Below are 16,370 nucleotides of genomic sequence, written 5' to 3'. Positions count from 1 at the left end.
CTTGTGGTGTTCCTCCGATAGTGGTACTAATCACCGGTAACGTAAACTTGTGGTGTTCCTCCTATAGTGGTACTAATCACCGGTAACGTAAACTTGTGGTGTTCCTCCGATAGTGGTACTAATCACCGGTAGGGTAGACTCGTGGTGTTCCTCCTATAGTGGTACTAATCACCGGTAACATAAACTTGTGGTGTTCCTCCTGTAGTGGTACTAATCACCGGTAGGGTAGACTCGTGGTGTTCCTCCTTTAGTGGTACTAATCACCGGGTACGTAGACTCATGGTGTTCCTCCTATAGTGGTACTAATCACCGGTAACGTAAACTTGTGGTGTTCCTCCTATAGTGGTATTAATCACCGGTAGGGTAGACTCGTGGTGTTCCTCCTATAGTGATACTAATCACCGGTAACGTAGACTCATGGTGTTCCTCCTATAGTGTACTAATCACCGGTAGGGTAGACTCATGGTGTTCCTCCTATAGTGGTACTAATCACCGGTAAGGTAGACTCGTGGTGTTCCTCCTATAGTGGTACTAATCACCGGTAACGTAGACTTGTGGTGTTCCTCCTATAGTGGTAGGAATCACCGGTAGGGTAGACTCATGGTGTTCCTCCTGTAGTGGTACTAATCACCGGTAGGGTAGACTCATGGTGTTCCTCCTATAGTGGTACTAATCACCGGTAACGTAAACTTGTGGTGTTCCTCCTATAGTGGTACTAATCACCGATAGGGTAGACTCATGGTGTTCCTCCTATAGTGGTACTAATCACGGGTAGGGTAGACTCATGGTGTTTCTCCTATAGTGGTACTAATCACCGGTAACGTAAACTTGTGGTGTTCCTCCTATAGTGGTATTAATCACCGGTAGGGTAGACTCGTGGTGTTCCTCCTATAGTGATACTAATCACCGGTAACGTAGACTCATGGTGTTCCTCCTATAGTGTACTAATCACCGGTAAGGTAGACTCATGGTGTTCCTCCTATAGTGGTACTAATCACCGGTAAGGTAGACTCGTGGTGTTCCTCCTATAGTGGTACTAATCACCGGTAACGTAGACTTGTGGTGTTCCTCCTATAGTGGTACGAATCACCGGTAGGGTAGACTCATGGTGTTCCTCCTGTAGTGGTACTAATCACCGGTAGGGTAGACTCATGGTGTTCCTCCTATAGTGGTACTAATCACCGGTAGGGTAGACGCATGGTGTTCCTCCTATATTGGTACTAATCACCGGTAACGTAAACTTGTGGTGTTCCTCCTATAGTGGTGCTAATCACCGGTAGGGTAGACTCGTGGTGTTCCTCCTCTAGTGGTACTAATCACCGGTAACGTAAACTTGTGGTGTTCCTCCTATAGTGGTACTAATCACCGGTAACGTAAACTTGTGGTGTTCCTCCTATAGTGGTACTAATCACCGATAGGGTAGACTCATGGTGTTCCTCCTATAGTGGTACTAATCACCGGTAGGGTAGACGCATGGTGTTCCTCCTATAGTGGTACTAATCACCGGTAACGTAAACTTGTGGTGTTCCTCCTGTAGTGGTACTAATCACCGGTAGGGTAGACTCGTGGTGTTCCTCCTATAGTGGTACTAATCACCGGTAACGTAAACTTGTGGTGTTCCTCCTATAGTGGTACTAATCACCGGTAACGTAAACTTGTGGTGTTCCTCCTATAGTGGTACTAATCACCGGTAACGTAAACTTGTGGTGTTCCTCCTATAGTGGTACTAATCACCGGTAACGTAAACTTGTGGTGTTTCTCCTATAGTGGTACTAATCACCGGTAACGTAAACTTGTGGTTTTCCTCCTATAGTGGTACTAATCACCGGTAACGTAAACTTGTGGTGTTCCTCCTGTAGTTGTACTAATCACCGGTATCGTAAACTTGTGGTGTTCCTCCTATAGTGGTACTAATCACCGGTAACGTAAACTTGTGGTGTTCCTCCTATAGTGGTACTAATCACCGGTAGGGTAGACTCGTGGTGTTCCTCCTATAGTGGTACTAATCACCGGTAACGTAAACTTGTGGTGTTCCTCCTATAGTGGTACTAATCACCGGTAACGTAAACTTGTGGTGTTCCTCCTATAGTGGTACTAATCACCGGTAACGTAAACTTGTGGTGTTCCTCCTATAGTGGTACTAATCACCGGTAACGTAAATTTGTGGTGTTCCTCCTATAGTGGTACTAATCACCGGTAACGTAGACTCATGGTGTTCATAGTATAGTGGTACTAATCACCGGTAACGTAGACTTGTGGTGTTCCTCCTATAGTGGTACTAATCACCGGTAACGTAGACTCGTGGTGTTCCTCCTATAGTGGTACTAATCACCGGTAGGGTAGACTTGTGGTGTTCCTCCTATAGTGGTACTAATCACCGGTAACGTAGACTCATGGTGTTCCTCCTGTAGTGGTACTAATCACCGGTAGGGTAGACTCGTGGTGTTCCTCCTATAGTGGTACTAATCACCGGTAGGGTAGACTCATGGTGTTCCTCCTGTAGTGGTACTAATCACCGGTAGGGTAGACTCATGGTGTTCCTCCTATAGTGGTACTAATCACCGGTTACGTAAACTTGTGGTGTTCCTCCTATAGTGGTACTAATCACCGGTAGGGTAGACTCGTGGTGTTCCTCCTATAGTGGTACTAATCACCGGTGACGTAAACTTGTGGTGTTCCTCCTATAGTGGTACTAATCACGGGTAGGGTAGACTCGTGGTGTTCCTCCTATAGTGGTACTAATCACCGGTAACGTAAACTTGTGGTGTTCCTCCTATAGTGGTACTAATCGCCGGTAGGGTAGACTCGTGGTGTTCCTCCTATAGTGGTACTAATCACCGGTAACGTAAACTTGTGGTGTTCCTCCCATAGTGGTACTAATCACCGGTAACGTAGACCCGTGGTGCTCCTCCTGTAGTGGTACTAATCACCGGTAACGTAGACTCATCGTGTTCATACTATAGTGGTACTAATCACCGGTAGGGTAGACTCATGGTTTCCTCCTATAGTGGTACTAATCACCGGTAACGTAAACTTGTGTTGTTCCTCCTATAGTGGTACTAATCACCGGTAACGTAAACTTGTGGTGTTCCTCCGATAGTGGTACTAATCACCGGTAACGTAAACTTGTGGTGTTCCTCCTATAGTGGTACTAATCACCGGTAACGTAAACTTGTGGTGTTCCTCCGATAGTGGTACTAATCACCGGTAGGGTAGACTTGTGGTGTTCCTCCTATAGTGGTACTAATCACCGGTAACATAAACTTGTGGTGTTCCTCCTGTAGTGGTACTAATCACCGGTAGGGTAGACTCGTGGTGTTCCTCCTTTAGTGGTACTAATCACCGGGTACGTAGACTCATGGTGTTCCTCCTATTGTGGTACTAATCACCGGTAACGTAAACTTGTGGTGTTCCTCCTATAGTGGTATTAATCACCGGTAGGGTAGACTCGTGGTGTTCCTCCTATAGTGATACTAATCACCGGTAACGTAGACTCATGGTGTTCCTCCTATAGTGTACTAATCACCGGTAGGGTAGACTCATGGTGTTCCTCCTATAGTGGTACTAATCACCGGTAAGGTAGACTCGTGGTGTTCCTCCTATAGTGGTACTAATCACCGGTAACGTAGACTTGTGGTGTTCCTCCTATAGTGGTACGAATCACCGGTAGGGTAGACTCATGGTGTTCCTCCTGTAGTGGTACTAATCACCGGTAGGGTAGACTCGTGGTGTTCCTCCTATAGTGGTACTAATCACCGGTAACGTAAACTTGTGGTGTTCCTCCTATAGTGGTACTAATCACCGATAGGGTAGACTCATGGTGTTCCTCCTATAGTGGTACTAATCACGGGTAGGGTAGACTCATGGTGTTCCTCCTATAGTGGTACTAATCACCGGTAACGTAAACTTGTGGTGTTCCTCCTATAGTGGTATTAATCACCGGTAGGGTAGACTCGTGGTGTTCCTCCTATAGTGATACTAATCACCGGTAACGTAGACTCATGGTGTTCCTCCTATAGTGTACTAATCACCGGTAGGGTAGACTCATGGTGTTCCTCCTATAGTGGTACTAATCACCGGTAAGGTAGACTCGTGGTGTTCCTCCTATAGTGGTACTAATCACCGGTAACGTACACTTGTGGTGTTCCTCCTATAGTGGTACGAATCACCGGTAGGGTAGACTCATGGTGTTCCTCCTGTATTGGTACTAATCACCGGTAGGGTAGACTCGTGGTGTTCCTCCTATAGTGGTACTAATCACCGTTAACGTAAACTTGTGGTGTTCCTCCTGTAGTGGTACTAATCACCGGTAGGGTAGACTCGTGGTGTTCCTCCTATAGTGGTACTAATCACCGGTAACGTAAACTTGTGGTGTTCCTCCTATAGTGGTACTAATCACCGGTAACGTAAACTTGTGGTGTTCCTCCTATAGTGGTACTAATCACCGGTAACGTAAACTTGTGGTGTTCCTCCTATAGTGGTACTAATCACCGGTAACGTAAACTTGTGGTGTTCCTCCTATAGTGGTACTAATCACCGGTAACGTAAACTTGTGGTGTTCCTCCTATAGTGGTACTAATCACCGGTAGGGTAGACTCGTGGTGTTCCTCCTATAGTGGTACTAATCACAGGTAACGTAAACTTGTGGTGTTCCTCCTATAGTGGTACGAATCACCGGTAGGGTAGACTCATGGTGTTCCTCCTGTAGTGGTACTAATCACCGGTAGGGTAGACTCGTGGTGTTCCTCCTATAGTGGTACTAATCACCGGTAACGTAAACTTGTGGTGTTCCTCCTGTAGTGGTACTAATCACCGGTAGGGTAGACTCGTGGTGTTCCTCCTATAGTGGTACTAATCACCGGTGACGTAGACTCATGGTGCTCCTCCTATAGTGGTACTAATCACCGGTAACGTAGACTCGTGGTGTTCCTCCTATAGTGGTACTAATCACCGGTAACGTAGACTCATGGTGTTCCTCCTATAGTGGTACTAATCACCGGTAACGTAGACTTGTGGTGTTCCTCCTATAGTGGTACTAATCACTGGTAACGTAGACTCATGGTGTTCCTCCTATAGTGGTACCAATCACCGGTAAGGTAGACTCGTGGTGTTCATAGTATAGTGGTACTAATCACCGGTAGGGTAGACTCGTGGTGTTCCTCCTATAGTGGTACTAATCACCGGTAAGGTAAACTTGTGGTGTTCCTCCTGTAGTGGTACTAATCACCGGTAGGGTAGACTCGTGGTGTTCCTCCTTTAGTGGTACTAATCACCGGGTACGTAGACTCATGGTGTTCCTCCTATAGTGGTACTAATCACCGGTAACGTAAACTTGTGGTGTTCCTCCTATAGTGGTATTAATCACCGGTAGGGTAGACTCGTGGTGTTCCTCCTATAGTGATACTAATCACCGGTAACGTAGACTCATGGTGTTCCTCCTATAGTGTACTAATCACCGGTAGGGTAGACTCATGGTGTTCCTCCTATAGTGGTACTAATCACCGGTAAGGTAGACTCGTGGTGTTCCTCCTATAGTGGTACTAATCACCGGTAACGTAGACTTGTGGTGAACCTCCTATAGTGGTACGAATCACCGGTAGGGTAGACTCATGGTGTTCCTCCTGTAGTGGTACTAATCACCGGTAGGGTAGACTCATGGTGTTCCTCCTATAGTGGTACTAATCACCGGTAACGTAAACTTGTGGTGTTCCTCCTATAGTGGTACTAATCACCGATAGGGTAGACTCATGGTGTTCCTCCTATAGTGGTACTAATCACCGGTAGGGTAGACTCGTGGTGTTCCTCCTATAGTGGTACTAATCACCGGTAACGTAAACTTGTGGTGTTCCTCCTGTAGTGGTACTAATCACCGGTAGGGTAGACTCGTGGTGTTCCTCCTATAGTGGTACTAATCACCGGTAACGTAAACTTGTGGTGTTCCTCCTATAGTGGTACTAATCACCGGTAACGTAAACTTGTGGTGTTCCTCCTATAGTGGTACTAATCACCGGTAACGTAAACTTGTGGTGTTCCTCCTATAGTGGTACTAATCACCCGTAACGTAAACTTGTGGTGTTTCTCCTATAGTGGTACTAATCACCGGTAACGTAAACTTGTGGTGTTCCTCCTATAGTGGTACTAATCACCGGTAACGTAAACTTGTGGTGTTCCTCCTGTAGTGGTACTAATCACCGGTAGGGTAGACTCGTGGTGTTCCTCCTATAGTGGTACTAATCACCGGTAACGTAAACTTGTGGTGTTCCTCCTATAGTGGTACTAATCACCGGTAGGGTAGACTCGTGGTGTTCCTCCTATAGTGGTACTAATCACCGGTAACGTAAACTTGTGGTGTTCCTCCTATAGTGGTACTAATCACCGGTAACGTAAACTTGTGGTGTTCCTCCTATAGTGGTACTAATCACCGGTAACGTAAACTTGTGGTGTTCCTCCTATAGTGGTACTAATCACCGGTAACGTAAATTTGTGGTGCTCCTCCTATAGTGGTACTAATCACCGGTAACGTAGACTCACGGTGTTCATAGTATAGTGGTACTAATCACCGGTAACGTAGACTTGTGGTGTTCCTCCTATAGTGATACTAATCACCGGTAACGTAGACTCGTGGTGTTCCTCCTATAGTGGTACTAATCACCGGTAGGGTAGACTTGTGGTGTTCCTCCTATAGTGGTACTAATCACCGGTAACGTAGACTCATGGTGTTCCTCCTGTAGTGGTACTAATCACCGGTAGGGTAGACTCGTGGTGTTCCTCCTATAGTGGTACTAATCACCGGTAGGGTAGACTCATGGTGTTCCTCCTGTAGTGGTACTAATCACCGGTAGGGTAGACTCATGGTGTTCCTCCTATAGTGGTACTAATCACCGGTAACGTAAACTTGTGGTGTTCCTCCTATAGTGGTACTAATCACCGGTAGGGTAGACTCGTGGTGTTCCTCCTATAGTGGTACTAATCACGGGTAGGGTAGACTCGTGGTGTTCCTCCTATAGTGGTACTAATCACCGGTAACGTAAACTTGTGGTGTTCCTCCTATAGTGGTACTAATCGCCGGTAGGGTAGACTCGTGGTGTTCCTCCTATAGTGGTACTAATCGCCGGTAGGGTAGACTCGTGGTGTTCCTCCTATAGTGGTACTAATCACCGGTAACGTAAACTTGTGGTGTTCCTCCCATAGTGGTACTAATCACCGGTAACGTAGACCCGTGGTGCTCCTCCTGTAGTGGTACTAATCACCGGTAACGTAGACTCATGGTGTTCATACTATAGTGGTACTAATCACCGGTAGGGTAGACTCATGGTTTCCTCCTATAGTGGTACTAATCACCGGTAACGTAAACTTGTGTTGTTCCTCCTATAGTGGTACAAATCACCGGTAACGTAAACTTGTGGTGTTCCTCCGATAGTGGTACTAATCACCGGTAACGTAAACTTGTGGTGTTCCTCCTATAGTGGTACTAATCACCGGTAACGTAAACTTGTGGTGTTCCTCCGATAGTGGTACTAATCACCGGTAGGGTAGACTCGTGGTGTTCCTCCTATAGTGGTACTAATCACCGGTAACATAAACTTGTGGTGTTCCTCCTGTAGTGGTACTAATCACCGGTAGGGTAGACTCGTGGTGTTCCTCCTTTAGTGGTACTAATCACCGGGTACGTAGACTCATGGTGTTCCTCCTATAGTGGTACTAATCACCGGTAACGTAAACTTGTGGTGTTCCTCCTATAGTGGTATTAATCACCGGTAGGGTAGACTCGTGGTGTTCCTCCTATAGTGATACTAATCACCGGTAACGTAGACTCATGGTGTTCCTCCTATAGTGTACTAATCACCGGTAGGGTAGACTCATGGTGTTCCTCCTATAGTGGTACTAATCACCGGTAAGGTAGACTCGTGGTGTTCCTCCTATAGTGGTACTAATCACCGGTAACGTAGACTTGTGGTGTTCCTCCTATAGTGGTAGGAATCACCGGTAGGGTAGACTCATGGTGTTTCTCCTGTAGTGGTACTAATCACCGGTAGGGTAGACTCATGGTGTTCCTCCTATAGTGGTACTAATCACCGGTAACGTAAACTTGTGGTGTTCCTCCTATAGTGGTACTAATCACCGATAGGGTAGACTCATGGTGTTCCTCCTATAGTGGTACTAATCACGGGTAGGGTAGACTCATGGTGTTTCTCCTATAGTGGTACTAATCACCGGTAACGTAAACTTGTGGTGTTCCTCCTATAGTGGTATTAATCACCGGTAGGGTAGACTCGTGGTGTTCCTCCTATAGTGATACTAATCACCGGTAACGTAGACTCATGGTGTTCCTCCTATAGTGTACTAATCACCGGTAAGGTAGACTCATGGTGTTCCTCCTATAGTGGTACTAATCACCGGTAAGGTAGACTCGTGGTGTTCCTCCTATAGTGGTACTAATCACCGGTAACGTAGACTTGTGGTGTTCCTCCTATAGTGGTACGAATCACCGGTAGGGTAGACACATGGTGTTCCTCCTGTAGTGGTACTAATCACCGGTAGGGTAGACTCATGGTGTTCCTCCTATAGTGGTACTAATCACCGGTAGGGTAGACGCATGGTGTTCCTCCTATAGTGGTACTAATCACGGGTAGGGTAGACTCATGGTGTTCCTCCTATAGTGGTACTAATCACCGGTAACGTAAACTTGTGGTGTTCCTCCTATAGTGGTATTAATCACCGGTAGGGTAGACTCGTGGTGTTCCTCCTATAGTGATACTAATCACCGGTAACGTAGACTCATGGTGTTCCTCCTATAGTGTACTAATCACCGGTAGGGTAGACTCATGGTGTTCCTCCTATAGTGGTACTAATCACCGGTAAGGTAGACTCGTGGTGTTCCTCCTATAGTGGTACTAATCACCGGTAACGTACACTTGTGGTGTTCCTCCTATAGTGGTACGAATCACCGGTAGGGTAGACTCATGGTGTTCCTCCTGTATTGGTACTAATCACCGGTAGGGTAGACTCGTGGTGTTCCTCCTATAGTGGTACTAATCACCGTTAACGTAAACTTGTGGTGTTCCTCCTGTAGTGGTACTAATCACCGGTAGGGTAGACTCGTGGTGTTCCTCCTATAGTGGTACTAATCACCGGTAACGTAAACTTGTGGTGTTCCTCCTATAGTGGTACTAATCACCGGTAACGTAAACTTGTGGTGTTCCTCCTATAGTGGTACTAATCACCGGTAACGTAAACTTGTGGTGTTCCTCCTATAGTGGTACTAATCACCGGTAACGTAAACTTGTGGTGTTCCTCCTATAGTGGTACTAATCACCGGTAACGTAAACTTGTGGTGTTCCTCCTATAGTGGTACTAATCACCGGTAGGGTAGACTCGTGGTGTTCCTCCTATAGTGGTACTAATCACAGGTAACGTAAACTTGTGGTGTTCCTCCTATAGTGGTACGAATCACCGGTAGGGTAGACTCATGGTGTTCCTCCTGTAGTGGTACTAATCACCGGTAGGGTAGACTCGTGGTGTTCCTCCTATAGTGGTACTAATCACCGGTAACGTAAACTTGTGGTGTTCCTCCTGTAGTGGTACTAATCACCGGTAGGGTAGACTCGTGGTGTTCCTCCTATAGTGGTACTAATCACCGGTGACGTAGACTCATGGTGCTCCTCCTATAGTGGTACTAATCACCGGTAACGTAGACTCGTGGTGTTCCTCCTATAGTGGTACTAATCACCGGTAACGTAGACTCATGGTGTTCCTCCTATAGTGGTACTAATCACCGGTAACGTAGACTTGTGGTGTTCCTCCTATAGTGGTACTAATCACTGGTAACGTAGACTCATGGTGTTCCTCCTATAGTGGTACCAATCACCGGTAAGGTAGACTCGTGGTGTTCATAGTATAGTGGTACTAATCACCGGTAGGGTAGACTCGTGGTGTTCCTCCTATAGTGGTACTAATCACCGGTAAGGTAAACTTGTGGTGTTCCTCCTGTAGTGGTACTAATCACCGGTAGGGTAGACTCGTGGTGTTCCTCCTTTAGTGGTACTAATCACCGGGTACGTAGACTCATGGTGTTCCTCCTATAGTGGTACTAATCACCGGTAACGTAAACTTGTGGTGTTCCTCCTATAGTGGTATTAATCACCGGTAGGGTAGACTCGTGGTGTTCCTCCTATAGTGATACTAATCACCGGTAACGTAGACTCATGGTGTTCCTCCTATAGTGTACTAATCACCGGTAGGGTAGACTCATGGTGTTCCTCCTATAGTGGTACTAATCACCGGTAAGGTAGACTCGTGGTGTTCCTCCTATAGTGGTACTAATCACCGGTAACGTAGACTTGTGGTGAACCTCCTATAGTGGTACGAATCACCGGTAGGGTAGACTCATGGTGTTCCTCCTGTAGTGGTACTAATCACCGGTAGGGTAGACTCATGGTGTTCCTCCTATAGTGGTACTAATCACCGGTAACGTAAACTTGTGGTGTTCCTCCTATAGTGGTACTAATCACCGATAGGGTAGACTCATGGTGTTCCTCCTATAGTGGTACTAATCACCGGTAGGGTAGACTCGTGGTGTTCCTCCTATAGTGGTACTAATCACCGGTAACGTAAACTTGTGGTGTTCCTCCTGTAGTGGTACTAATCACCGGTAGGGTAGACTCGTGGTGTTCCTCCTATAGTGGTACTAATCACCGGTAACGTAAACTTGTGGTGTTCCTCCTATAGTGGTACTAATCACCGGTAACGTAAACTTGTGGTGTTCCTCCTATAGTGGTACTAATCACCGGTAACGTAAACTTGTGGTGTTCCTCCTATAGTGGTACTAATCACCCGTAACGTAAACTTGTGGTGTTTCTCCTATAGTGGTACTAATCACCGGTAACGTAAACTTGTGGTGTTCCTCCTATAGTGGTACTAATCACCGGTAACGTAAACTTGTGGTGTTCCTCCTGTAGTGGTACTAATCACCGGTAGGGTAGACTCGTGGTGTTCCTCCTATAGTGGTACTAATCACCGGTAACGTAAACTTGTGGTGTTCCTCCTATAGTGGTACTAATCACCGGTAGGGTAGACTCGTGGTGTTCCTCCTATAGTGGTACTAATCACCGGTAACGTAAACTTGTGGTGTTCCTCCTATAGTGGTACTAATCACCGGTAACGTAAACTTGTGGTGTTCCTCCTATAGTGGTACTAATCACCGGTAACGTAAACTTGTGGTGTTCCTCCTATAGTGGTACTAATCACCGGTAACGTAAATTTGTGGTGCTCCTCCTATAGTGGTACTAATCACCGGTAACGTAGACTCACGGTGTTCATAGTATAGTGGTACTAATCACCGGTAACGTAGACTTGTGGTGTTCCTCCTATAGTGATACTAATCACCGGTAACGTAGACTCGTGGTGTTCCTCCTATAGTGGTACTAATCACCGGTAGGGTAGACTTGTGGTGTTCCTCCTATAGTGGTACTAATCACCGGTAACGTAGACTCATGGTGTTCCTCCTGTAGTGGTACTAATCACCGGTAGGGTAGACTCGTGGTGTTCCTCCTATAGTGGTACTAATCACCGGTAGGGTAGACTCATGGTGTTCCTCCTGTAGTGGTACTAATCACCGGTAGGGTAGACTCATGGTGTTCCTCCTATAGTGGTACTAATCACCGGTAACGTAAACTTGTGGTGTTCCTCCTATAGTGGTACTAATCACCGGTAGGGTAGACTCGTGGTGTTCCTCCTATAGTGGTACTAATCACGGGTAGGGTAGACTCGTGGTGTTCCTCCTATAGTGGTACTAATCACCGGTAACGTAAACTTGTGGTGTTCCTCCTATAGTGGTACTAATCGCCGGTAGGGTAGACTCGTGGTGTTCCTCCTGTAGTGGTACTAATCACCGGTAACGTAGACTCATGGTGTTCATACTATAGTGGTACTAATCACCGGTAGGGTAGACTCATGGTTTCCTCCTATAGTGGTACTAATCACCGGTAACGTAAACTTGTGTTGTTCCTCCTATAGTGGTACAAATCACCGGTAACGTAAACTTGTGGTGTTCCTCCGATAGTGGTACTAATCACCGGTAACGTAAACTTGTGGTGTTCCTCCTATAGTGGTACTAATCACCGGTAACGTAAACTTGTGGTGTTCCTCCGATAGTGGTACTAATCACCGGTAGGGTAGACTCGTGGTGTTCCTCCTATAGTGGTACTAATCACCGGTAACATAAACTTGTGGTGTTCCTCCTGTAGTGGTACTAATCACCGGTAGGGTAGACTCGTGGTGTTCCTCCTTTAGTGGTACTAATCACCGGGTACGTAGACTCATGGTGTTCCTCCTATAGTGGTACTAATCACCGGTAACGTAAACTTGTGGTGTTCCTCCTATAGTGGTATTAATCACCGGTAGGGTAGACTCGTGGTGTTCCTCCTATAGTGATACTAATCACCGGTAACGTAGACTCATGGTGTTCCTCCTATAGTGTACTAATCACCGGTAGGGTAGACTCATGGTGTTCCTCCTATAGTGGTACTAATCACCGGTAAGGTAGACTCGTGGTGTTCCTCCTATAGTGGTACTAATCACCGGTAACGTAGACTTGTGGTGTTCCTCCTATAGTGGTAGGAATCACCGGTAGGGTAGACTCATGGTGTTTCTCCTGTAGTGGTACTAATCACCGGTAGGGTAGACTCATGGTGTTCCTCCTATAGTGGTACTAATCACCGGTAACGTAAACTTGTGGTGTTCCTCCTATAGTGGTACTAATCACCGATAGGGTAGACTCATGGTGTTCCTCCTATAGTGGTACTAATCACGGGTAGGGTAGACTCATGGTGTTTCTCCTATAGTGGTACTAATCACCGGTAACGTAAACTTGTGGTGTTCCTCCTATAGTGGTATTAATCACCGGTAGGGTAGACTCGTGGTGTTCCTCCTATAGTGATACTAATCACCGGTAACGTAGACTCATGGTGTTCCTCCTATAGTGTACTAATCACCGGTAAGGTAGACTCATGGTGTTCCTCCTATAGTGGTACTAATCACCGGTAAGGTAGACTCGTGGTGTTCCTCCTATAGTGGTACTAATCACCGGTAACGTAGACTTGTGGTGTTCCTCCTATAGTGGTACGAATCACCGGTAGGGTAGACACATGGTGTTCCTCCTGTAGTGGTACTAATCACCGGTAGGGTAGACTCATGGTGTTCCTCCTATAGTGGTACTAATCACCGGTAGGGTAGACGCATGGTGTTCCTCCTATAGTGGTACTAATCACCGGTAACGCAAACTTGTGGTGTTCCTCCTATAGTGGTACTAATCACCGGTAGGGTAGACTCGTGGTGTTCCTCCTATAGTGGTACTAATCACCGGTAACGTAAACTTGTGGTGTTCCTCCTATAGTGGTACTAATCACCGGTAACGTAAACTTGTGGTGTTCCTCCTATAGTGGTACTAATCACCGATAGGGTAGACTCATGGTGTTCCTCCTATAGTGGTACTAATCACCGGTAGGGTAGACGCATGGTGTTCCTCCTATAGTGGTACTAATCACCGGTAACGTAAACTTGTGGTGTTCCTCCTGTAGTGGTACTAATCACCGGTAGGGTAGACTCGTGGTGTTCCTCCTATAGTGGTACTAATCACCGGTAACGTAAACTTGTGGTGTTCCTCCTATAGTGGTACTAATCACCGGTAACGTAAACTTGTGGTGTTCCTCCTATAGTGGTGCTAATCACCGGTAACGTAAACTTGTGGTGTTCCTCCTATGGTGGTACTAATCACCGGTAACGTAAACTTGTGGTGTTTCTCCTATAGTGGTACTAATCACCGGTAACGTAAACTTGTGGTTTTCCTCCTATAGTGGTACTAATCACCGGTAACGTAAACTTGTGGTGTTCCTCCTGTAGTTGTACTAATCACCGGTAACGTAAACTTGTGGTGTTCCTCCTATAGTGGTACTAATCACCGGTAACGTAAACTTGTGGTGTTCCTCCTATAGTGGTACTAATCACCGGTAGGGTAGACTCGTGGTGTTCCTCCTATAGTGGTACTAATCACCGGTAACGTAAACTTGTGGTGTTCCTCCTATAGTGGTACTAATCACCGGTAACGTAAACTTGTGGTGTTCCTCCTATAGTGGTACTAATCACCGGTAACGTAAACTTGTGGTGTTCCTCCTATAGTGGTACTAATCACCGGTAACGTAAATTTGTGGTGTTCCTCCTATAGTGGTACTAATCACCGGTAACGTAGACTCATGGTGTTCATAGTATAGTGGTACTAATCACCGGTAACGTAGACTTGTGGTGTTCCTCCTATAGTGGTACTAATCACCGGTAACGTAGACTCGTGGTGTTCCTCCTATAGTGGTACTAATCACCGGTAGGGTAGACTTGTGGTGTTCCTCCTATAGTGGTACTAATCACCGGTAACGTAGACTCATGGTGTTCCTCCTGTAGTGGTACTAATCACCGGTAGGGTAGACTCGTGGTGTTCCTCCTATAGTGGTACTAATCACCGGTAGGGTAGACTCATGGTGTTCCTCCTGTAGTGGTACTAATCACCGGTAGGGTAGACTCATGGTGTTCCTCCTATAGTGGTACTAATCACCGGTAACGTAAACTTGTGGTGTTCCTCCTATAGTGGTACTAATCACCGGTAGGGTAGACTCGTGGTGTTCCTCCTATAGTGGTACTAATCACCGGTGACGTAAACTTGTGGTGTTCCTCCTATAGTGGTACTAATCACGGGTAGGGTAGACTCGTGGTGTTCCTCCTATAGTGGTACTAATCACCGGTAACGTAAACTTGTGGTGTTCCTCCTATAGTGGTACTAATCGCCGGTAGGGTAGACTCGTGGTGTTCCTCCTATAGTGGTACTAATCACCGGTAACGTAAACTTGTGGTGTTCCTCCCATAGTGGTACTAATCACCGGTAACGTAGACCCGTGGTGCTCCTCCTGTAGTGGTACTAATCACCGGTAACGTAGACTCATCGTGTTCATACTATAGTGGTACTAATCACCGGTAGGGTAGACTCATGGTTTCCTCCTATAGTGGTACTAATCACCGGTAACGTAAACTTGTGTTGTTCCTCCTATAGTGGTACTAATCACCGGTAACGTAAACTTGTGGTGTTCCTCCGATAGTGGTACTAATCACCGGTAACGTAAACTTGTGGTGTTCCTCCTATAGTGGTACTAATCACCGGTAACGTAAACTTGTGGTGTTCCTCCGATAGTGGTACTAATCACCGGTAGGGTAGACTCGTGGTGTTCCTCCTATAGTGGTACTAATCACCGGTAACATAAACTTGTGGTGTTCCTCCTGTAGTGGTACTAATCACCGGTAGGGTAGACTCGTGGTGTTCCTCCTTTAGTGGTACTAATCACCGGGTACGTAGACTCATGGTGTTCCTCCTATTGTGGTACTAATCACCGGTAACGTAAACTTGTGGTGTTCCTCCTATAGTGGTATTAATCACCGGTAGGGTAGACTCGTGGTGTTCCTCCTATAGTGATACTAATCACCGGTAACGTAGACTCATGGTGTTCCTCCTATAGTGTACTAATCACCGGTAGGGTAGACTCATGGTGTTCCTCCTATAGTGGTACTAATCACCGGTAAGGTAGACTCGTTGTGTTCCTCCTATAGTGGTACTAATCACCGGTAACGTAGACTTGTGGTGTTCCTCCTATAGTGGTACGAATCACCGGTAGGGTAGACTCATGGTGTTCCTCCTGTAGTGGTACTAATCACCGGTAGGGTAGACTCATGGTGTTCCTCCTATAGTGGTACTAATCACCGGTAACGTAAACTTGTGGTGTTCCTCCTATAGTGGTACTAATCACCGATAGGGTAGACTCGTGGTGTTCCTCCTATAGTGGTACTAATCACCGGTAACGTAAACTTGTGGTGTTCCTCCTATAGTGGTACTAATCACCGGTAACGTAAACTTGTGGTGTTCCTTCTATAGTGGTACTAAGCACCGGTAACGTAAACTTGTGGTGTTCCTCCTATAGTGGTACTAATCACCGGTAACGTAAATTTGTGGTGCTCCTCCTATAGTGGTACTAATCACCGGTAACGTAGACTCACGGTGTTCATAGTATAGTGGTACTAATCACCGGTAACGTAGACTTGTGGTGTTCCTCCTATAGTGATACTAATCACCGGTAACGTAGACTCGTGGTGTTCCTCCTATAGTGGTACTAATCACCGGTAGGGTAGACTTGTGGTGTTCCTCCTATAGTGGTACTAATCACCGGTAACGTAGACTCATGGTGTTCCTCCTGTAGTGGTACTAATCACCGGTAGGGTAGACTCGTGGTGTTCCTCCTATAGTGGTACTAATCACCGGTAGGGTAGACTCATGGTGT

This window comes from Anabrus simplex, chromosome 1, assembly GCF_040414725.1.
Source record: "Anabrus simplex isolate iqAnaSimp1 chromosome 1, ASM4041472v1, whole genome shotgun sequence".
NCBI lineage: Eukaryota > Metazoa > Arthropoda > Insecta > Orthoptera > Tettigoniidae > Anabrus > Anabrus simplex.
The sequence above is the reverse complement of the archived record's forward strand: the minus strand, read 5'-3'. Positions refer to the sequence as shown.